The following is a 22,597-nucleotide window of genomic DNA, read 5'->3' as shown; positions in this document are numbered from 1 at the left end:
CAGCTCCGTTCCCACTTACAGACTCTAGGAAACCTTTCAAAAGATTCTTATGAACCCTGAATATAAATTTGATGCTAAACTAGAACATACATTGACAGGTATTTCTTTAAAGATTCTGAGGCATTATTTAAAAGCAGTGCTTTCTATAACTGGCTATTAAAAATAAAACAGAATGCCAATCTTTTGAAATATATTCTGTAAATCTGTTACTACATATTTAGATCATTAGTATAGGCTAGTTGTTTGCATTTTATCATAATTATTACCTATTTGGAATATTGCGCTTAAAACAACAGAATCATAAAATTATGTTTCACAAAGACAATACAAGCAAAGTAAGAACTTTTTTTTTGAGACGGGGCCTCCCTCTGTCACGCAGGCTGGAGCGCAGTGGTGTGATCTTGGCTCACTGCCACCCCTGTCTTCTGAGATCAAGCGATTCCCCCACCTCCGTGCACCACCATGCCTGGCTAATTTATTTTTACTTTTTTTTTTTGTAGAGACAGGGTTTCTCCATGTTTCCCAGGCTGGTCTCAAACTCCCAGGTTTAAGCAATCCTCCTGTCTCAGCCTCCTAAAGTTCTGGGATTACAGGCTTGAGCCACCACACCTGGCCACGATTTTCTAAATTGCAAAAGATGTACAAAACTTCTCATGCCATAACACAGAAGCCCCTCCCACAGACATAATTTATTACATCAAATTTACTAATCACTTGATAAAATTTTATTTATAATTCAGATCATTCACTGAATTAAACCAGCTATAAGGATTCCATATCATTGCCTCATGGGTCCTCTAAATGGTAAAAATAAAGCCAGGGAACACTGAAGGAAACTGGCTTCTGGACTTGAATTGGGAATGCACGTGCACACTGACACACACACACACACACACACACACACACGGTGTGAAGACAGGAGGTTTGTCTTGGTGGCCACCGCTCAGAATGCCACTGAGCCACTGAGCCTCTTCCACTGAGTCTTAGAAGCGGCCCTACAGCACCATCTGCTGTTCAGTGGAGGTCACTTGACACTCCACGCCAGAGCAACCAAGCCAGGAGCTGCCCAGAAGCTACCAGGTGTGGGCTGCCAGGGGCCAGCCTGCACGTCACGGCCTGGTCTGGGTGGTCTGCTGAATACAAACCATCTGACAGGACATCAACATCAGATAAGGTCACCCTGAGCCCTGATGGGTAGGACACCTGCATGGGGAGAGAGGAAACTCTTTGGGGTAAGGAGAATGTTCTCTACCCTGACTGCTTGATGGTGCGGGACTGGCATACATTTGTCAGAATATACCAGAGAGCACACTTTAAAAGAATGATTTTTGGCCAGGTCAAGGCAGGCGGATCACCTGAGGTCAGGAGTTTGAGACCAACATGGCAAAACCGCATCTCGACTAAAAATACAAAAATTAGCTGGGCATGGTGGCGCATGCCTGTAGTCCCAGCTACTCGGGAGGCTGAGGCAGGAGAATTGCTTGAACTTGGGAGGCGGAGGTTGTGGTGAGCCGAGATCGTGCCATTGCACCCAGCCTGGGTGACAAGAGTGAAACTCTGTCACAAAAAAAAAAAAAAAAAGAAAGAAAGAAAGTTAAGTCTAAATTTGAAATAAAATAGAAAATACATGTATTTTAAGAAGAATGAATTAAATGGGTTCCAAGAAACAGAACGAATAAGCTGGAAAGGGCCAGAGACAGAGTAAGAGAGGCAGTGGTCCCTCTCAACAGAAGACACAGACAGGCAGAAGTGCTGGTGCTCAGGGACATGAGCACACAGGGCCCCACGCTACCACTTACCACATTTGCCACTCCCAACAGGCACCTACCCTGCCCCACACAACAGAGAAGGAAGCTGAGCAGGGGAGTCGAGGCCCTTGCTCGACCGCTGGATCCAAACTCAACTCCACTCCCCACTCTGCTCTACCACTCCATGCCAGACAAGAATGCAGGAAAAAAAGGGAAAAATGGAACTAAAACATCTGGGAAATCAGAAAAAAGAAAAAAATGGAACAAAAAAATCAAAAATATACCAAATCCAAGTATAAAGCAAAGTAACCCATGGCATGACTTTCAGCAATTATCATAATAAGCACCATTTATGAATTTGAAACTTTGATTGAAGTAAGGTTACAGAATAGAAAAAGTGTTCTCCTTTGGTAACATGGAAGACAAACTGGGCTGGCGTGGTAACTCACACCTATAATCCCAGCACAGTGGGAGGCTGAGGCGGGTGGATCACCTGAGCCCAGGAGTTCAAGACCAGCCTGGGCAGCAATGCAAAACCTCATCTCTACAAAAACTAGCTGGGCGTGGTGGCATGTGCCTGTAGTCTCAGCTACTAGGGAGGCTGAGGCAGGAGAACTACTTGAACCCAGGAGGTGGAGGCTGCAGTGAGCCAAGATTGTGCCACTGCACTCCAGCCTGGGTGGCAGAGCGAGAAGACGATGACAAACTGACAGCACTGAGAGACAAGGGCCAGGTAAGCGCTTCTGCTGTCTCCCACACAGGAAACTGAGACGCGGAGAGGCTGCCCAGCCTCCACAGGCCCCAGCATGTGGGCCCCTCACAGTCTCTAGCATGACCGGCTGAGAGGCATGGCTGCAAGCCTGGTCAGCTGACTCCGAGCTCATCCTCAAGCCCTTTTCCCCTGCCCCTCTACCAGGGGTGCCACAAGAGTGAAAGGCTCATTTTCTCAGTCTCTTTTGTGACTACAGCTGGCCACAAAACACAATTCTGGGCAAGGAGAAAGACACGGTTCTGGCCAAGTGAAAATACGCTGAGGGCTTCCACGAAGTCTCTGACAAAAGGAACAGACGAGAGCTGCACTGCCTGCTCCTTCTGTTGCTCCTGCCTTAAACACACATGGGATGTCTAGAGCTGCTGCTGCTGTGCTACACCGATACTCAACCAGAGTCCTGACATGGCTGAACTCTCCACTAGCTCTGGTAAACTCCTACCTCTGGATTACTTATAATAAGTACGGGTATACATCCAAGGGTGTGAGATACCGTTAAGTCGTGTTGTGACTTTCACCCGGAATCAGTCCTAAATGATATAGGAAAAGAAGACTGCAGAAACGTCAGTGAGTTAAATCCTCCTCCACATGAACTGACACTACACAGGTAATGTCTAAAGTTCATCAATCAGACAACAGCAAGTGCAGGATGCAGCCCTTTCTCTTGGTTAGAACCTGCTTGTTGCATCTCTGTCACTGATAGCCAATCCTAATACTAATTAATACAGAAACGCAAACATCTAAAATGCATTTTTAAAAGGTCAGTGATGCCCCTGAGGAGGGCAAGGGGTATACACTATTGCTTCTCATCAAAAGCCCATCAAAGTTTGAGGGAATCACTTAGAAAGAAATTGAAATTAAGCACAGGTCTGGTCTTTTCCTGCCCCCAGCAGGCCCAGCCTCTCCCCACCCTATTCACACTCTCGGGCCCCCCAGGCTTCTGGAGTCATCTCCTGAGCCCCTCCTGCCTGGGGTGCCCTCCTCCCATGCCATCTGCCTGGAAAAGACACCCAGCTTTCCAGACCTGGTGCAGCCCCTACATCCCTGACTTCTACCCTGCCTCCCTGGCATACCTCCTTCTGTGTCCACTTTCCTCACAGTGTCAGCAAATGTCACTGTCATCAAAGCCTTCCCCCCTCCACACCCACCAGACCACTGGCACACAGCGGGCAGACACTGCACCTGAACCCTCAGTGTCTCAGTCAGAGGCAAGGCAGAGGCCAAGCTCCATCAGCGAACGAAGAAATCCTCACCCTGCCCTCTGACGAGAGTTGAATGTTTTATTTTAAATTGGGTTGATGGGCCTTCACTCATCCGGGGACTGCTGGTCACTAAAGCACACCCAGAGGGCCCCCCACGTACCCTCAGACCACGGAAGGGCAGCCAGGGGCCAGGAATGGTCACGAGCCCCCAGGAACGGCGACGGCGTGATTAAGACGGGGTCAGAAGTCATCAGCTCCAGAACTCTCCGCAGATCAGGATGCAAGGGGTGGCAGGCTGGAACCCCAGCTGTACTTCCCCTTACAGGAGGGAATCTGTCCACAAGAGGGAGCTGCTGTGTCGCTCCTAGTCCCTTCATGTAGAAAAAGCCCTTGGAAAATACTGAACACAAGTAAATTCAGACTGTGCCCTGACCTTGTGGACACCAGCCAGGGGCGGCCTTCTCCCCGCAGGGTGCACACGAGCAACCTGGCAGAGACCAGCTGGGTGTCTCCTCTGGGTGCGGGAACAGCCCTGCTCTCACAGAGGCTGCTGCCTGGCAGGGCAGGTCTACTGTTCTTTACTTCCCACCAGCTATCACTGCAGGGCTGGTCTGTCCCCACACTCTCCTCAGACCTTGGTCAGTGTCTGCCCACGGGAGCTCAGTCCACATCCGTTGTTAAAGGAATGACTCTCTCTTGAGCACTGCTACAGGTTATGAATTGCGAACTGTGATGCCGGGTGTAGCAAACACCGCCACTCCACAGCCCGCTTTACCAGCAGCAGTTCCATTTATTTGCAACACTTGATGTTATTGTCCCTCAATCTGGTGTACCTGCAGTTTTTCCCTGTCACCTCGGCTTAGGCAGAGGCCCCAGGTCTGAGGAAGAAGAGTGTTAAGAGTCTACATGTTTTTAAGAGTAGGGTCTCCCGCCCATGATGCAGAGCTTGCTGGAAGACTGGAAGGCCTGCCCTGCTGTCCCTCACTCATTCCCACATGAGGGCACCTGACAGGAGGCCAGAATCAGAGCTCAGAGACTGGTGAACTTTTCCTAAGAGAGCGAGTCCTCAAGGCAGCCAGCCACCAAGCAGGGGAGGGAGTCCGCTGTCCCCACTCCTTCCCTTGGCTTTACTCCCTCCCTCCAATCCCTCTGATCCCTCCCACTCCCATGGGCCGGGGGCCACCACAGGAGGAACACAGGCACACATGACTCACACTGTGTTCCTGCTCTGATGCTGCCTAGTCTCATGGCTGCTGGTGGCCTCTAAAATTACAAGGGTCTTTGAAAAGGGCTGTGCATGGTCAGATTTTCAGGACAGCACTCAGCTTCACCCACCCCCATCACAGAGGACTCACCTGGGAAGGTGAGGGGCACCACAGTCTCCACCAGGCCCCCCGAAATCCAGGACCGCAGCACCCACGGAGGGCTCTCTTGATGTGGCCACGCCTTTCTGCTGACATTCTACACTCAGCATGTTTTTCCAGTTTATCTAACAAATCTCGAAATGTGGCTAGCAGGCTTGTCAGTTTTAGAAAGCCTTTCTCGTACTCTGCCTTCATCTTCCAAGACCTCTCTTTGCTTCTCAACCTAAATTAGGTACTGTCTCTTCCAGTCTTTCTGCTTCATCAGAGGCTACTTACTCTATCCACCCACCACTCATGATTTTGAGGTCACCAACTCAGGACCCCACATCTACGTGCACTGACTGACAGGCGGGCATCACACAGTGGTCCTACTGAAAGCAGCAGTCTGGTCTTTTCCTCTTAAGTCACTGAGTCTTCTGAGATTACCTGGAAGACTGGAGATTTTCTCTGCCTGTTTATGGTTTTAAGTGCCCTCAGTATGCAGCCACACTAAGGGGTGCTGAGAAGATGCAGACAGCTGGCAGTCGTTGTCACTCTGGTAGGCCACTAAGCACACAGTGTAGACGCCTCTGCTGAGGAACAGGGAGGAGGGCTCTTCCTGCCCTGTGAGTTTGGATGGAAACAAAGCATTTTGGGATCTAGAAATCCTACCCAGCACATAGCCTTCCTTGAGACCTTCCAATTCCAGAGTCGGCCGAATTGGCAACCCAGACGAGGCCCCACCAGCAAGCGAGCCCCTTAGAGCAGGTTTGTCCATTTCTACAAACCATATATGGTCTCTGTTGCAGATTCTTCCTGTTTTGTTTTATAACTCCTTAAAAATGTAAAAACCCTTCTTAGCTTTCAGGTTGCAGAATCTGCTCACAGGCCATAGCCTGCCAGTCCTTGCCCAGGAGATCCACCTGGGAATCTGCAGAGGCGGCTCTGCCCACGTGGCAGGGGACTCACCCTGCTGTCAGCAGTAGCCAGGGGTGTGGTACTGGGTGCCCCTGACTTCGACTGCCGTCAACCACTGACCTGAATGGCAAGGCGTCTTCATCCTCAGGATCTTCATCATGGGCCTGGCCTTAGGAGGTCCTCAATGCTCACTGGATAAACAAGCATGAGCTCACTGCCATTTCAATCTCATCTTTTGTTTAAAAAAAAAAAAATCTATGCAAGTCTTTTGCCCCAAATTCCACCGTACTGCCTTGTCCACAAGGATCTGTAGGATTCTTCACGTACTGTGGACCCTGAACACTAAGCCAGGCCTCTGTCAGGCACATGCCTCTGCCGGGCGCACACACCCATGTCAGACACATACACCCCTGCCAGGTGCGCACACCCATGTCAGACACATACACCCGTCAGGCTCACGCATCCTTGCCGGGTGCACATACCCATGTCAGACACACACACACCCTGGTTGCACATACCTCTGTTGGGTACACACACCCCGGGCACACATACCTATGTGAGACACACTCACTCCTGTCAGGTGCACACACCACTGTTGGGCACACACCTCTTTCAGGTACACACAGGTGTGACAAATTCTTTTCTCAGTCAGTGCAGCGTTAGCATCCTGCTCCTGGGGTACACACCTGTACACTCCCCTGCCCTTGCAGGTGGGAGGAATTGTGAATATAATGGGATAAAGCGTTACATAAGGCAAAGATGAAGGGATGTCACAGATGCAATTAAGGCATCTCATCAGGTGACTGAGTTCATCAAAAGGGAGATTTTCCTGAGTGGGTCTGGCCTGATCAGGTAAAGCCCTGAAAGACAGGAGAAGTCAGTGAGGAAAGGAAGAGGGGAGACCCTTGCCTATACATCTTGAGAGGCAAACTGCCATGCTGTGGAGAGGGCCACAGGGCAGGGGCTATGGGCAGTCTCCAGGAGTCAAGCCCCATAGGCCTATGGCCACAAGGAACTGAGCTCTGCCAATAGCCAGTGGGCTTGTTAGAGGACCCTCAGAGTCAGATGCGACGGCAGTCCCTGCACGACAGAAAATGAATGCACAGGCACCTTCACTACTGACACTACAAGGAACAGAATCGGGCTCAGGCTGCTGAACAGAACCTGACACCCCTTCGACAACTGTCCGACTCCACCAGGGAAATGAACTGGGCTCCCAGGGGTTTTGAGCCGAGAAGCACATGACTATGACAAGCCAGCAGACAGGAAGTAAGACTTGAGGAGCTGGCAGGGAAATGCTGGTTGTGGCTTTGGAATATTGCTGGTATTCTCTTTCATGCTGTATTTACCAATGTGCGCACAAGGAAGCCCCTTCTCTTTCTCTTCATCTCTCTCTAGCCGTAAATCCAGTAGACTGCTTTTGGAGCTGAAATGGAACACTGCTCCTGAACGTTGAGAATTCAGGAACACTCACACTAAGATGCTTTACTCCTCCTGACAATGTAGTTTATTGCATAGGTTCAGTAAGAATTTGTCCTCCTTTTACTCGGATATAACTGGGCAAAAAAAAAAAAAAACGTGCCACCCACCCCACATCTGGATTGTCACATCTGAAAATGAATCTCACATCTCCTAAGCCATCCACAGGAAGGAGCCATGCCCAGTGGAGCCAATGTCCCCCAGCCCTCACAAGGGAGCAGACCTGGCCCCTATTCTGTACCTTATGGGGGCTCAGAAAATTGTGAGGGCCTCAAGTTAAAGACGTTCATAAACATTTTAAAGACTCTGGGCAAAACCTGGTGTGGAAACATTTCTTTGGTCTGGCTTCATAGTTCCAGAGTAGAACAACAAATAAAAGCAATCTTAAAACTCTCTGGAATGACAGAGGCTACTGGAAAAGCCATCTTTATTCCCCACAGAGCTTCGGACAGAAATGAATGCTCTGACCTGGCCAGCTGCTCTCCCTCCGCTGACCTTACAGGGGGATGCCACGTGCCTGAGCGCCCTTGAGCTGATGCAAATCAGTCAGGCCCAACACCACACAGATAGCTTCCTGGTGCAGGGGCTTGTGCGAAAAGCACATTCTGAGAGACTTCTTGTTCTTAGCCAAATTTTGACTTTATGTCAGTAATCTTCTGGAATATTTAGGTACTAAGGCATCACCTTTGCTCCATCAGTTATTTTAGTCAATAAATTACTTTGAAGGAAGAAAAATGTCAAGTTTTTGTCACAATATCTGAGGATCCAGAATTAGTGCCCTTAGATAACGTGCTTCATTCAAAGGCCCTGAACGGATTGGCAGTCCACCCAGTCTGCCCATCTCCAGGACCCCCATGCAGAGAAGAGCCCTACAGAGGCTCATGGAGCTCCTCACCAGGACACCACCAGGCACCAGGACAGAGGTCAGCACACAGGACACCCCAGGGAGGGCACCTCCATGCTATGTAAGCCTTGAATGACAGCTCCCGCCTTCTGGCCCCAAGAGCTCTCCTGAAAAGTGCCTAAAGACGCGGCTGCCTCTTGGCACTGGGCTCCATGCCGCTCCTCACTTCTCCTTTCAGTCAAGGCTTCAAGAGAACTCTAGTTCCTGACCAGTCAATCAGGCAGCCACAGCCTGCACAGAGCAGGAGGTGGCAGCGATGCCTGGTGGTAGCAACAGAAAGCAACATGAGAAGTGGCTTAGGCATCACAGTGATCTGTGCACTCCTAAACCTCCTGGAGGGAGCTGCACCATCCCAGAAACAAAAAACGGCCCTGCAGAAAAGGACTTCAGTGCAGGTGGAAAGGCTGTTCATAGCTGTCTAAGCTCAGGCCCAGCTGAGTTTTGGATTCACATAATGCATTTTTCTATACTTTTAATATACACTCAATGTTCCAAAAATACAGAGACTATCAAGAGATAGGGAAGACTGAATGCTGCTTCCTTCAGGGCTGACCATTTCAGAAAGTAATACCACCCAGCTCCACTGCGTATGGTTGTCAGGCCACGAGCTCGGTACCCGGTATCTGCCTGCACTGACAGTCCCACACCACTCAGTGGTTTGAGTGAAAGCAGGAGTGCCTGTGTTCACACAGTGGCACAGAGAAACATTTTATTATCTATTTTCAATTTCTCTTTAGACAATATTTGGGCATGACACTGCTTTTTACATTATATGGCTATAATTACATAAGGTAGTATCTTCTATGAGCTTCATTTTAAAATAAAAAGATCAGCTAATAAATATTTGTTAAGATGTGGTATGTGGTGGTAATGAAAAGACTGAGAAAGCCTTCTAAGTTTAAACGAGTCAATGTTTCCTGAAGCCCTTCTCAGCAATTCCTCTTGAGCAGCGGAATTACTATAGGAATTCTGTCTACGTTTCCCCCCAAGATGTTCCAGCCTCAGAAGATAATCTCATGTATAAAGACACAAGAAGTAACTTCAGTCTTTTCAAGGAAAAAGAAAGGCAAAAACGATGAGTCTGTCTGAAACTAAAAATAACGCCCACACCTACCTACGGTGAACCTGTGGCTACACTGCACAGAGAACACTAACGCAGGACCCGAGAGGGAGGCTCAGAGAGAATCAGATGGTGTGGTGAGACCGCGGACGGCCTCGCTTCCAGAGATTTTTCAGCCAAATCTTTCATGTTTATTTATTTTTATTTAAACCACCATGAAGATGGAAAAGAATAACACACCAAATGTTTGCTGCCGAAATTAGCTCTTATTTTAGGAAAGGAAAGACACGACTTCTATCCTGCAGCTAACATTTAGTAACACAGAATCAGGAGGAGGAGATGTGACTCATCATGTCGTAATATTTTATAATTTCCAGCTCTTTGGTTTTGCTTTCTCAGCACATGCTTTAGATATCTCCTTCTGGCCTGATTATATTTCTCAGCTTTTAAGAACAATTTATTGGTGCAAAGGATTATAAATAATTCATTTTTTCTGGTACACAGTTACATTATATAAAAATACTTGCTATTTCACATACATAGCATAATTAATGCAATGCTTTTCTTCTATGGCAAGTTAAAAATAGGTAGTCATAAATTAACATTTAACTGGGCAATATTAAACCACAATGTCTCTTTCAGACTCATTCCAACTCTGGGATTCTCATTCTTTCAATAACCTCTGGTTACAGAGAAGCTGATTTCCTATCACTAATTAAGCTAAAAGAAGCATTATGGCTGAAAATAAAATTCTGTCCCACTGGCACAAGCCAAGATAAAGGTGACCTGATTTTGACCTTCCCATACTTGGACTGCCTGTTTACCCTCCCCTCTCCCCGCCAAAAGAAGCATCGGTTGAAGCTAAACCACCTTTAAAGGTCTCACTGGAGAATCAGTTACCTGAAATTCCTGACATTTACAGACAGAAATGGCAAGTCGGGCCTTTGCTGGCACAAACTCAAAACCCACTAGTCAGATATGGGCATGTCTCTACTCCCCAAAGACAGTGTCCCCTGTGGGCTCCCAGCCACTCCCATCTGTCCAAACTCACGCCCTGGTGATTGCCCCCTCCTCACGGCTCTGCATGCCATCCAGAACTCCCACGTAGGAGCATGGCCGTCCCCTCCCTCCATGTCCAGTGAGCGGCTCACAGGAGAGCTGCCAAGCAAGCTCCTCATCCCTGCCATCCCCAGAGGGCATTTGAGACCCAGTGGATGCTCATCAACATCCACAGAGCAAATGAATACAGGAGCACATTTGCGTTCTTCAATCCTGCAGCAGCCCTCTGACACTTTCTCCTTCCCCTAACCTCATCCGAACCCATGAAAAAGCTTCCTTGGAAGTGTACAACTGGATTTTCTTGAGTTAGTCACTCAGCTGGTCGTAAGTAAATTAACCTGACACCATACTAACATTACTGGGATCCTAGTATTTGACTCAACTTCTCTCAAAAGCAGACACTGAATCATGGGATAGTCACCAAAAATAAGTACTATAGAAATTTTCTTTCTTTTTTTTTTTGAAATGGAGTCTCACTCTGTCACCCAGGCTGAAGTACAATGGCGCAATCTATCTCACTGCAGCCTCCACTCCCTGGGTTCCAGAGATTCTCCTGCCTCAGTCTCCCGAGGCTGGGGCTACAGGCGTGTACAACCATACCTGGCTAATTTTTTTATTTTTAGTAGAGATGGGGTTTTGTCATCTTGGCCAGGCTGGTCTTGAGCTCTTGGCCTCAAGTGATCCACCTGCCTTGCCTCCCAAGTACCAGGATTAAGGGAAATTTTCTTTTAATTACTTCTAAGAAAATAATAATTGATGGTAAATGGCTTTCATCAAGTCTAGTGCCTGGCATGAAGCACTGACTCAAGAAATGGTGTGACCCCAAAGAGGATGGCAGGTGCCACATATGCCACTGGAGGGCAGCAGGCACCACCCCAGAAAGAGCAGAAGGGTCTCATGAGTGATCTAAGGCTGCAGGAAGATTAGAAATACAATAGTAACAGATAATCTGTGCTGGGAATTATTCAATAAGGCACCTTTCAAAGGCGGCAAGCCAAAAGGCTTAATTAAGCAGTTTGCATCAAGAAAAAGGCATTTCTACCAGTCAGATTTCATCAGGTCTTTACAGGTTTTTACTTACCTTGAAATTTGTCTAGCTTTATGTCTGCTCTGATCCCAAGGCAGCTTCCTTCAGTGTGAGTGGAATAAGAAAATATCTTAGCAACACTGCAGTAAGCAGGACTCTGCAGGTGGCCAGTGTCAGTCTCCCTCAGGTGCTTCTTAAGCTCTCCATGCCAGCTTGAAAGGCTCCACTATGTGTAACAGAGATTCAGTGACTTCACACTTGTTTCATTCAGTATCAAAAGCTCTTTCCTCATTTCAGAAGTGAACTTGATAACAATAAATACTCTTCATTGAAAGTCTTCCTAAATACAAGTTTAAGTTATTTTGAATGTATTCTTCCGAATCTGTAAAGGGGATCTGCACACTGGATGTTGTCTTCTTCCATCTGCCCATGGCAGGGAGAGGCACTGTGACAAACGCAGCCAGATCACTGCCGCCCAGCATACTGGCATCAGCGGTGCCAGGCCTCACGCTGAGGAGTGAAGTCTCAGGCAGAAGTACTCATATAAAAAGTACTCAGATTTACTCATCTTTTTTACAATACGCACATGCCCCCTAGGCATGCACACATGTGAATGTGAGTCCAGATACAGAGATGCACAATCCCTGCACTTGCTCTGCAGAGGTTTGGAAGCTACAGGCCACCTCTGCTTCTGGAGCAGAGGCTGTGAAGCAGTATCTCCATCTCGTTTCTGCTCTAGGTGAAAACATTTTCTACTAGCAAGCCATTAGCGAAAATGTTTCTACATGCTAATATATGTATGAAATCTCAATATGGAGTATTAACATTTTCTTCTTGAGAAGCAAATTGATATCCAAAAGAAGGAGAAGTCTGCAATGGGTTTCTCCACTGCAGAGTTCCAAAGAAGTCTCTTGGAGCTGTTTCCAGGGATGAGGGGGTTTTGGAGTGGGAACCTGGAGGAAGGAGGTGAAGTGTGGAGGATGAGGTGCATGTGAATGTGGCTCAGTTCCTGCTGTGCAGACTTGGCCAGGCCATCAGAGTGCATTTCTGCTGCCCCAGTCACTGCTGCAGTCCTCAGAGGAGATTGGAGACTACCTTCCAAACCTCCCACCTGTGACTGGCTGATATTCATCTAGTACATACGTCAGCTCGTCTGCTGGGACAGGCCTAAGACACACAGAGAGACAGGCTCACCTGTGTCCTACACTAGCACCACCAAATGGGCTGTCACTGAAAATGCTCTATCAGCCTGGAATTACAGGTCACAGAGTCATCTTGTCCAGCACAGAGGATGTGGGCCACATATCCAGAACTATCCCCACTATCAATAATCCCCTCATCACCACACCAGATTTAAGCTCCCAAACCACCCTCCCAGTGGACCTAATCACCATGCCTGGGTGGAGACTCTCAAGTGTGAGAGTGCTGGCCTCTGACCTTCAGCATTGCTTCCTATCAATCAGAATCCAGCTCTGCCACAGCCCCTCCCCAGTGGGCAGAGAGTGAGGCCCTGAGTGAGCATGAGTTGAGCAGGCTTCTCTGCAGATGGCATCAAGCCCCTTCCTCAATCCAAAGAGCCACAGAGAAATAAAATCCATTCTAGAAGCTTTACACACCAAAAAGACCACTGCCTAAACAGAGAAAGAAAAAGACAGCGGAAAGGACGTGAAACCAGGATTTACAGAACTGGGTTCTAGTGCCCACATCACATCCCACCAATTCTGCAAGCCTGGCCAAGAAATCTGACTTCCCTAGGCTGTCTACAGGATGGGAAACTGGATGGGAAGCCCAGCCACTCTGGGGAGGGAGCAGGTGATATGTGGGGTGGATTTTGGAAGCTGCAAAGTCTAAACATCAAGTATTAGAATGGTTGCCTCTAATCTGAGTATATTCAAACCAACGGAGGTAAAAGTGCCATACTTGAAGGGGGATTGCAAGGGGTTTCAGTAAAAGCACGGCTTCCAGGAAAGAGGGGTCCAGGCCACCACCCTAGACTGCAGCCTCACAGCCAAGTGACTGGAACAGTGACTCAGCCCCTTCCAGGCCTGCTCCTATGAGGACAGGATGAGGACACAAGGAACACCCGCTGCAGATGGTGCTGTGAGGATTAAATGGAGGAACAGATGTAGAGTGTTGGCCCCATGACTAAGATCACAGTAGGGGTGCAGTAAAAGATGGTCAAAGATACAGGAGTCTTTTTGTCATGGAGGGAGGGGAGAGGAGCAGGTGACAGACAGCAGACAGCATCTGAAAAAACAAAACAATGGAGAGATGGAAGATCTGCATTACAATTAACAAGCTGCACGGCGGCCACACACAAGACCCTCCTAACAGTGCATCAAACATCAGCTCCTCAAAGACGCATGTGCCACCTCTACAAATAGACCATACCCCAGCCATAAAGAAAATCTCAACATATTTCAAGTGGCTGAAATCAGACAGAGCTCATCCTCTGACCATAACACAACAAGCCTAGAAATTAATAGCCCAAGTATAACTAGAAAGTCCCCATACATTTGAGAGTTAAGCAATATACTTCCAAATAATCACAGTAGAAAACAGAAAATATTTAGAACTTAAAACTAGAAAAGATTATGTATGGAACTGTGTGGCACACAGATAAAGCAGTGCATCAGAGGGAAATGTATATAGCTCAGTGCTCAAACTAGAATAGGAGTAAAAAAAGTAGGCCAGGCGCAGTGGCTTATGCCTGTAATCTCAGCACTTTGGGAGGTGGGCGGATCATGAGGTCAACAAATAGAGACCATCCTAGTCAAAAAGGTGAAACCCTGTCTCTACTAAAAACAAAAAAATTAGCCGGGCGTGGTGGCACACACCTGAAGTCCCAGTGACTCAGGAGGCTGAGGCAGGAAAATCTCTTAAACCTGGGAGGAGGAGGTTGCAGTGAGTTCAGATCAGGCCACTGCACTCCAGCCTGGTGACAAAACAAGATTCCGTCTCAAAAAAAAAAAAAAAAAAAAAATATATATATATATATATATGTGTGTGTATATATTAGTGAGCACCTACCTCAAGTCAGGAAGAGAAAAACAAAGAAAGCTCAAAGAAAACAGAAAAAGGCAAGAGTATCATCTGTGCCCAGGAGGCAGAGGCTGCAGTGAACTGAAAGTGCATCATCACACTCTACTGGGAAAGAGAGTGAGACCCCGTCTTAAGAAAAAGAAAAAAAAAGGGAAGGAAGGAAGGAAGAAATGGAGGGAGGGAAGGATGGATTACAGTCAGTAAACAAAAATCATCCTACAAAGAACACTCCATGCCTAGATGGCTTCTCTAGAAAGTTACATCCAACATTCAAGAAGACATTTTTGTGAAGATGAGGCATTAAGAGGTAAGCCAGTGTTACAAATACAGATGTAAAAATCCTATACAAAATGTGATCACACTCAATCCAGTAATATTTTTTAAAGTGATCAATCAAGCATGATCAAGTTGAATTGATGATGGGAATGCAAACATGATTTAGTGTATAAAAATTTATGTAATCCATCTCATTAATAAATCAAGAGAAACACAAAAGAATATACTGATGACTCTCCTTGGATAAAGTTCCACCACAGGCAAAACTGAACTACATTGATTGGAGATGCGTTCTTACATGGTAAAATTAAAAAGAAAAGAAAAGGATAGTATTATTTCAAAATACAGCTATCATCAGGCACAGTGGCTCACACCCATAATCCCAGCACCCTGGGAGGCCAAGGCAGGAGGATCACTTGAGGCCAGGAGTTCAAGATCAGCCTAGGCCAACACATGGAGACTGCATCACTACAAAAAAATAAAAACTCAGCGAGGTATCGGGGTGTGCGCCTGTGGCTCCCAGCTACTCAGCAGGCTAAGGCAGGACAACTGCTAGAGCACAGGAGTTCAACGCTGCAGTGAGCCATAATCCTGCCACTGCATTCCAGCCTGGGTGACAGAGTGAGACCCTGTCTCAAAAAGAAAAAGGCCAGCATGCTGGCTCACACCTGTAAGCCCAGCACTTTGGGAGACAGAGGCAGGAGAATTGCTTGAGCCCAAGAGTTCAAGACCTGGGCAACACAGGGAGATACCATCTCTACAAAAAGTAAAGAAATTAGCCAGGAGTGGGTGGCTCATGTCTGTAGTCCCAGCTACCATGGAGCCTGAGGTGGGAGGATCAGGTAAGCCTGAGAAGTTGAGGCTTCAGAGAGCTATGAGCATGCCACTGCACTCCAGCCTGGGCCACAGAGCAAAACACTGTCTCAAATAATAATAATAATAGCAAATTCAAAAAATATATATGTATACACACACATAGTATATATTAGATGTGTGTATGGATGAGGGGGAGCTGTCATCCGGAAAGAGCATGAAGGAAACTGAGGTACACAGTATCTACTTGACCTGGGTGAGAGTTACATGGACGGGCAATGAAAATTATTCTTAGATATGTACTCATCTTTATGAAAGGCAGCTCATAACAAAAATGTATTAGAAAACAAATAATTAGGCAATGGAACAAAAAAATGCCAGCACTGACAACTGGTTTTACAGAGTACTAACAATCACAATGGGACCAAGTATCTGCTGTATGATCAACCATACGAAACAACTAACCAACCACTGCAACCAGCTAACTCTGCCGCAGTCAGAAAAGAGCTAATGAACTGCAGGTGCAGAAAAGTTACCAGATTATGCCAAGAGGCAACTAGAAATGTTATATTCCTCACCAAAAAAAGAGGGACTGAAGACACTATGTTCAAAAAAAGAGGGACTGAGGAGACTATGTTCAAGCACCTGGTTGGAGGTGCTAAGAAGCCAGCTCACAAGCTAGGGCCAAGAGCTTCAACCTGCACCGTTTTCTCCATTTGCCTGGAGCAATCCTGTGAAACTGGTGGGGAGTGAGCCACCTGGAAAGGTGGATGGGGAAAGGGAAGTACTGCGGGATAAGCAGCTCTGCACATCTCTGATCTCCAGCCACTGACAGACAAGCCAGGGGCCAGCAGCTCAGCTTCAACCCCAGCACCACCGTCTTCCCAGAGCTTTCTCTGGGTGACTGCTCCTAGTCTCAGGAAATCCTCTTCTGAAAATAGCATGACCCCAAATTGGTCAAGTTGAGGGGGTTTCCACATGGGTTTATATCCCACTATCTACTAACAAAGGGAAATTCCAACACTACAGCAATGCTATGAAAAGAGGGACCACTGAGGATTTTACATGCCTCCTACCAACAGCAAGTGCACTGCAAGTTGTATGAAAATACATTTATCATTCACAGCACTTGATGGGTTTTCTGTGCCAGTAATCATCATATTGATTAAATGAAGCAATTGTGTTTCCTTTTAAAGTGGTATTTATCATTATCATTTAATGAGACTGGAAATTGGGGCTCTGCTCCGCCAAAAACTAAACTCTCATTTTCTACCTTGTAGGGGCATAAAGTCAACACTATTACACGGGAGTGCAGTTAAACAAATATGGTAAAATATCAGATTTCACTGTTCTGAGACAGTCATTATTTCAGGAAGTAAGCGGCATGACACACTCACGGCAAGTAAAGAACAGGTCAAGAGAAAATAGTCAACTGGAGGGAGCTACAAGATAGAAGGCTTCTTTCTAATTTTTGATAGTAACTGCCATTTGAAGTGCTTTATGAGTCCTAAGAATTAGTAGCAACAATGGGGGTCAGAAAGCCAATCACCCCAAGAGGAGGAGATGCAGCTGGGAAAACAGCCTCGAGCATGCTGGAAAAATCAGACACACAATATATGAGCCACAGACAACAACCACTGAAGGAAATACAAACAGGTGGAAACAGGAAAACTAAGCATGGCCAGTCAGACTTGGAGGGGTGGGGAAGCAGAAAGACCCTCCATAAATAACAGATACAACGGCTAATGTTAAAAGCTCAGTGGACAGGTTTTAGCAAGCATATTAGACACAGCTAAAGTGAAAATGGCCAAACTGGGCAGCAGAACTAAAGCAGTAACCCAGAAGGCAGTGCAGAGATACACAAGACACAGAAAATACCAAAAGGTATCTGTATCTGTACCAAAAGGTATTCTGTATCTCACAGAAACAGATTTTCCCAACTAACCTGCAGCAGAATAAATACAAATAAACATGAACCCAGACACACACAGCACAGAGAAATGAAGCAGGAGCACAGGGGGACAGTCAGGCTGAGAGCAGACGCCCAGGGTCCAGGGAAGAGAGGAGCTAGAGGAGCAGGATAAAATCTTCAGTGTGCAGACAGGAAAACAAACTCTACTCCTAACAACAGTCTTTCCACAATAAGAATAAAGATGTTTCCACACAAATCATTCCTGAGATAGTTGACCCTAAGGGGCACATTCCAGAAGAACTCTGCTCTTGCAGAGAAAGAATATGTAGCAAAAGAGAGCGGATATAAAAGGAAGCAGCATGTGAAGGCACTGGCTGAATAAAGTGAAAGCACAAACCTTACACACACTGTGCCAGCAAACAGAAAACAGAGAACATTCCCAACTTGTTTTATGAGACCAGTATAACCTTGGTAGTAAAATCCGTCAAGGGTGTCCCAGAAATTAACTACTGGTGGCTTTTACACAGACACAAAAATCATAACGAAATTAGCAAATTTAAATCCAGGGATAGATAAAAGACAGTAGGTCACACCTGAGTTGAATACACACATACCAAGAATGCACAGCTGGCTTCAGGTGTGACAATAAATCAATGCACTGAACTAACAGTGACATTTCTAGTCAAGAGTTCTTTAACTTCGGTTTCTCAATCATTCAAATTGGTATTTTTGTAAATTTCCATTAGTAGAATAAACCTCACACTGTTCTCAAATATATACTACCTGTGGAAGACAACGAAATGGAGGATAAAGAAATAAAGAAGCTGATAAAATGAAAACAAGCATTGTTGCCAATCATGAAAATAAAGGCTCAGCACACACAGCTTCTCCACATTCCTTCCCTTACTTGGGGAGGACAGTAAGCTTGGAAGTTGCCCCAGAGCAATGTGGTGGCAGGGGTGGTGTCCTCAGGAGGTCCTAGTGTGTCCGTGATAAAGCCATCATGAACAGAGCCAAAAGCAAAAGGGAAACGCCTGGCCTTCGCAGGCTTTCTCAGTGTGTTTTACACACGTGAGGATCCTGAGTGAGCGCCATGAGGAGACAGAGGAAGGGCGGCTTCATACTCCTCTTCGAGCAGGCTTTCTTAGCCAAGGGTTCACAAATGGGCTTCAGGAAGCCCATGAAAAGTGTGAAATCATATACAAAATGGTGTGTTCATATACATAGATGCATTTTTATAGTGAAAAATGCAAATGGACTTATTCAGATTCTCATAAGAACCCAATACCCCACAAGACTGCCAACATCTGACATGCAAACTGATCTGTGACTAGAGGCCAAAATCGGCCCTCACCATGGACTATGAGATGACCCAAAACCCAATTCTTTCTTTGGCCCTTAGCAAAGTTTCATAGTCTTTATTTTCTCAGTACAACTAAGACCTAGTCCATGGTAACTACGAAGTGAATCATTAAGGGGCGCTAAAATCATAATTTATAACCTAAACAGGTATTACTAGATTTTAGGGAGGTCTAATTCAGTACCAAGAAGTGAGGCTCCTGTGCAAAGCTGCAGAGCTCGGTAACATCCCGCGTCCAGGGGCCACAAAGTCCTCATCCTCTGAAATGGCGTTTTATTCAGTAACAATGACAGCTTTATTTATAATGGATTTTAATTGTCAACATTCTTGCTTTTATAATTTCAATGTTAGTTTTCTCATTTTCACACTAGTTTAATTGGGTTGTTTGGGTATACAACAATGAAAATTTATAATTTTAGGGGCCATCATTTTTCAACAACTTATAAGTATCGTAAGTCACCTCCATCTTTATTTCAAAACAGATATATAGAACCTCCCCTAGATTGTGATGCAGTTGTAACATTTATTGGTGATGTGCTGAGTAAGAATATATGAAATTTAACTCACTTGCACCAAGGCAAAGGTAACAAAGTTACCCGGCTGTTTTTAAGTTTATGGCCACACTCTTATGTAACGAAGCACAACATGTCTCATGGGGACTTATATATCCAATGGACTTGAATTGGCTCATTTAACTTCATCCCAATTCTTTGATAATGTTGACTGATATTTCTACTGGAGAACAAGAACAGCCACTGGTAAAGGTGACCAAGGCACTAATTTTGCCACCGACAGTGATCTATAAAGGCTTTCAGGCTAGGCACAGTGGCGGGCTCAGCACTTTGGGAGACCAAGGTGGAAGGACGGCTTAAGCCTAGGAGTTCAAGACCAGTCTAGGCAACATGGCAAGACTCCATCTATACAAAAAGTTTAAAAATCAGTCAGTCAAATGTGGCACGTGACTGGGGTCCAAGCTACTCAGGAGACTGAGACAGGAGTATTGCTTGACCCAGGAGGTGGAGGCTGCAGTGAGCCATGACCACACTACTGCACTCCAGCCTGGGCAACATAGCAAGACCCTGCCTGTAAATTAATTAATTAATTAAAAGGGCTTTGAATCCAAAATGGTGATAAAGTACACAGTATCTTCTCTCCATCCTTCTCAGGACTCTGTTAAAATGTCAGAAGAGATACTCTTTGGTGGTGAATGAACCATAATACTACATGGTGCTAAAAATTTACAGAGGGATTTAGCAGAAGGCAAGAAAGCCTGCCTGGGCTTTTAGGGCATAAGGCAGATGAAAGCAGGTTGACATGGAAAAGCAGAGAAAACTGCAGAGCAAGACAACAGAGGTGAGGGGTCTTCCCAAGATCCCAAGAAGTAGGAGCCATTCGTAGCACTTTTATTCCTGGGCTAAAACTTGAGAATCCCTCTCCAAAGAAAGCCCGAGGTTTTCAAAGGGGTGATCTCAGTATGGACATGCAGGCTGAAAGAGAAGCAGATCAGGGTTTAGGGTAATGAAAAATCAAACCGTCAGGACTTGTAGCCCAGGGAGGGAGAAAAGGAGAGAGTAGAAGACATTTCCCCACAATAGTAACAACGATCAAACAGACATAGAACTTCTCATTAACAACACTAGACTCTGGAAAATAAGAGAGTATTTTCTGATTTCAAAAGGAAAATTACATGATCCTAGAAGTCTAGACCCCACCAAATTATCAAGAAGTATGAGAACAAAATAACTGCATGTTGGAACATTATGTGCAAAAACCCAAGAAGTCTGTCAGCCATGCATTCTGTAAGGAAGTGGATTAAGGAGGTGCTCCAGGAAAACAAAAATAGAATCCAAGAAACAAATACCATGGGATAGGAGAAGCCATGGCATCTGAGGCAGCCAGAAATAGCAGACACCTAAAGAGAAACTTGAAGTTCCATCTCAATATTCTTTCATTGACAAAGGTTTGGTGACGCAGAATTCCACTTCATACCACTTGGTTCTATGGCAAAATATATTATCATAATACTATAAATGTTGCTTTCCTTATATTAAAATGTTTAGACTACACTGGCAGAAAAAGCACAGGGACCCTAATGATAGATGGGGAACACTCAAATGTTTTAAGCCTTGTCAATATAAATCTCACCAAAAGTAAGAGTGTGAAGGCACTGCCTGTTGACCCCCAACATGAACTCACAAATAGAAAAGTTAAAGCTATAGTGGTGACTACAAGAAGAACTTAATACAAGAGAAGAAACCACAAGCTATACATTGTTTACCTGTACACCTTGTGGGGAAAGGAGAGAAAGCAGAAAGAGGAAATCTCTAAATTTATACCTATTCATGAACTAGAATGTGGTTTTTTTTTTTACCATGTGCCGGTATTACTTCCATTTTTCAAGATAGTTACAAGTTATTTAATGATCTCCTTATCAATAGGAGATCCTTATCAATAGGAGATCCTTAAATAACTGCAGTATATCTACAGGACAGAACAACATGTTCTTGTAACAAGTGATGTAGCGTGAGCATTGTATTAGTTATATAAAGTCAGAATTTTTAAAAAGTTTTTTTTCTTCACCGTGAAAGAAAAAAGATAAAGTGTCCTAGTCCTATGAGGAGAAAGGCACTATGTGCACTGACATGCAAGGTGTGACGGGATGGCTGCATTACAGAGTGATGTGCACAGAAAACCCGTGTGTATCTCAGAAATCCCATATACATAACAAAAACTCCTCACCTATGATATACCGGAGACCAGTGTTGACACAAACTGTGTCAGCAGTGGGTATATATCCCTCTATATTTCTCCTATGTACACATACAACATTTTATATTCCTAAAAAGCTGGCACAAAAAGCAAACCAACTTCACAAGGACAAGCCAGAGAGTCCTGGGGATATCCTCCCAGGAAACTCGAAAGGGCAGCAGCTAAGCCTCCTTGGAGAAGGTATCTGGGAAGAGCATCCAACAGAACTGCTCCCTTCATCCTTCGCAAGAGCAATCCACGAAATGCAAGGCTGTCTACTTCACATGGCTTCCTGAGGATATGGGTAGAAAACATTTCCAGTACAAGCGTTACTAAAATGTTATATACTGAAAATTAAAATACAAACCATTCCTCTATGTGCCAGTGTCATCTGCTAATTTGTACAACATCTGGTTTCAATGATCTGAGAGGGCTACAGAAATAGGTAGAGTAACCAGTCTATCAACTATGCTTAGAAAAGAAAACAATATATACACACATGAAAAAAAGACAGATAAGGTTTGGCTGCGTCTCCACCCAAATCTCATCTTCAGCTGTAGTTCCTATAATCACCATGTGTTGTGGGAGGTAACTTAATCATGGGGACAGTTATCCTCATGCTGTTCTCGTGACAGTGAGTGAGTTCTCACGAGACCTGACGGTTCTGTAAAGGCCTTTTCCCCATTTTGCTGGGCATTTCTCTTTGCTGCTGCCATGTGAAGAATGACGTGTTTGCTTTCCCTTCCACTATGATTGTAAGTTTCCTGAGGCCTTCTCAGTCATGCTGAACTCTGAGTCCATTAAACCTTTTCCTTTATGAATTACCCAGTCTTTGGTATGTATTTATAGCAGTGTGAGAAGGAACTAACACAGACACAAAGAAAACACACAAAATGATAACAAAAGTTGCTTCTATGCAATGGGACTAATCATGTCT

General features: G+C 45.6%; 1 protein-coding gene across 13 annotated transcripts in view; it reads right to left on the bottom strand.

Moving 5' to 3' along the window:
* The window catches only part of ADARB1 (adenosine deaminase RNA specific B1), a 139,898-nt gene that overhangs the window by 73,998 nt on the left and 43,303 nt on the right, over window positions 1–22,597 (bottom strand). For 3 of the 13 annotated variants that reach the window (XM_078358773.1, XM_078358778.1, XM_078358781.1), the window contains exon 3: window positions 11,564–13,756. The exons of the other annotated variants lie outside the window; for them this stretch is intronic. The gene's annotated coding sequence lies outside the window, so the exon portion shown is untranslated. The remainder of the gene's footprint in view (window positions 1–11,563; window positions 13,757–22,597) is intronic. 13 annotated transcript variants of the gene reach the window in all.

The sequence above is a fragment of the Callithrix jacchus genome, chromosome 21 (genome assembly GCF_049354715.1).
Source record: "Callithrix jacchus isolate 240 chromosome 21, calJac240_pri, whole genome shotgun sequence".
Taxonomy (NCBI): Eukaryota; Metazoa; Chordata; class Mammalia; order Primates; family Cebidae; genus Callithrix; species Callithrix jacchus.
Note: the sequence above shows the minus strand (reverse complement) of the source record. Positions and strands in the feature narration are given on the sequence as shown.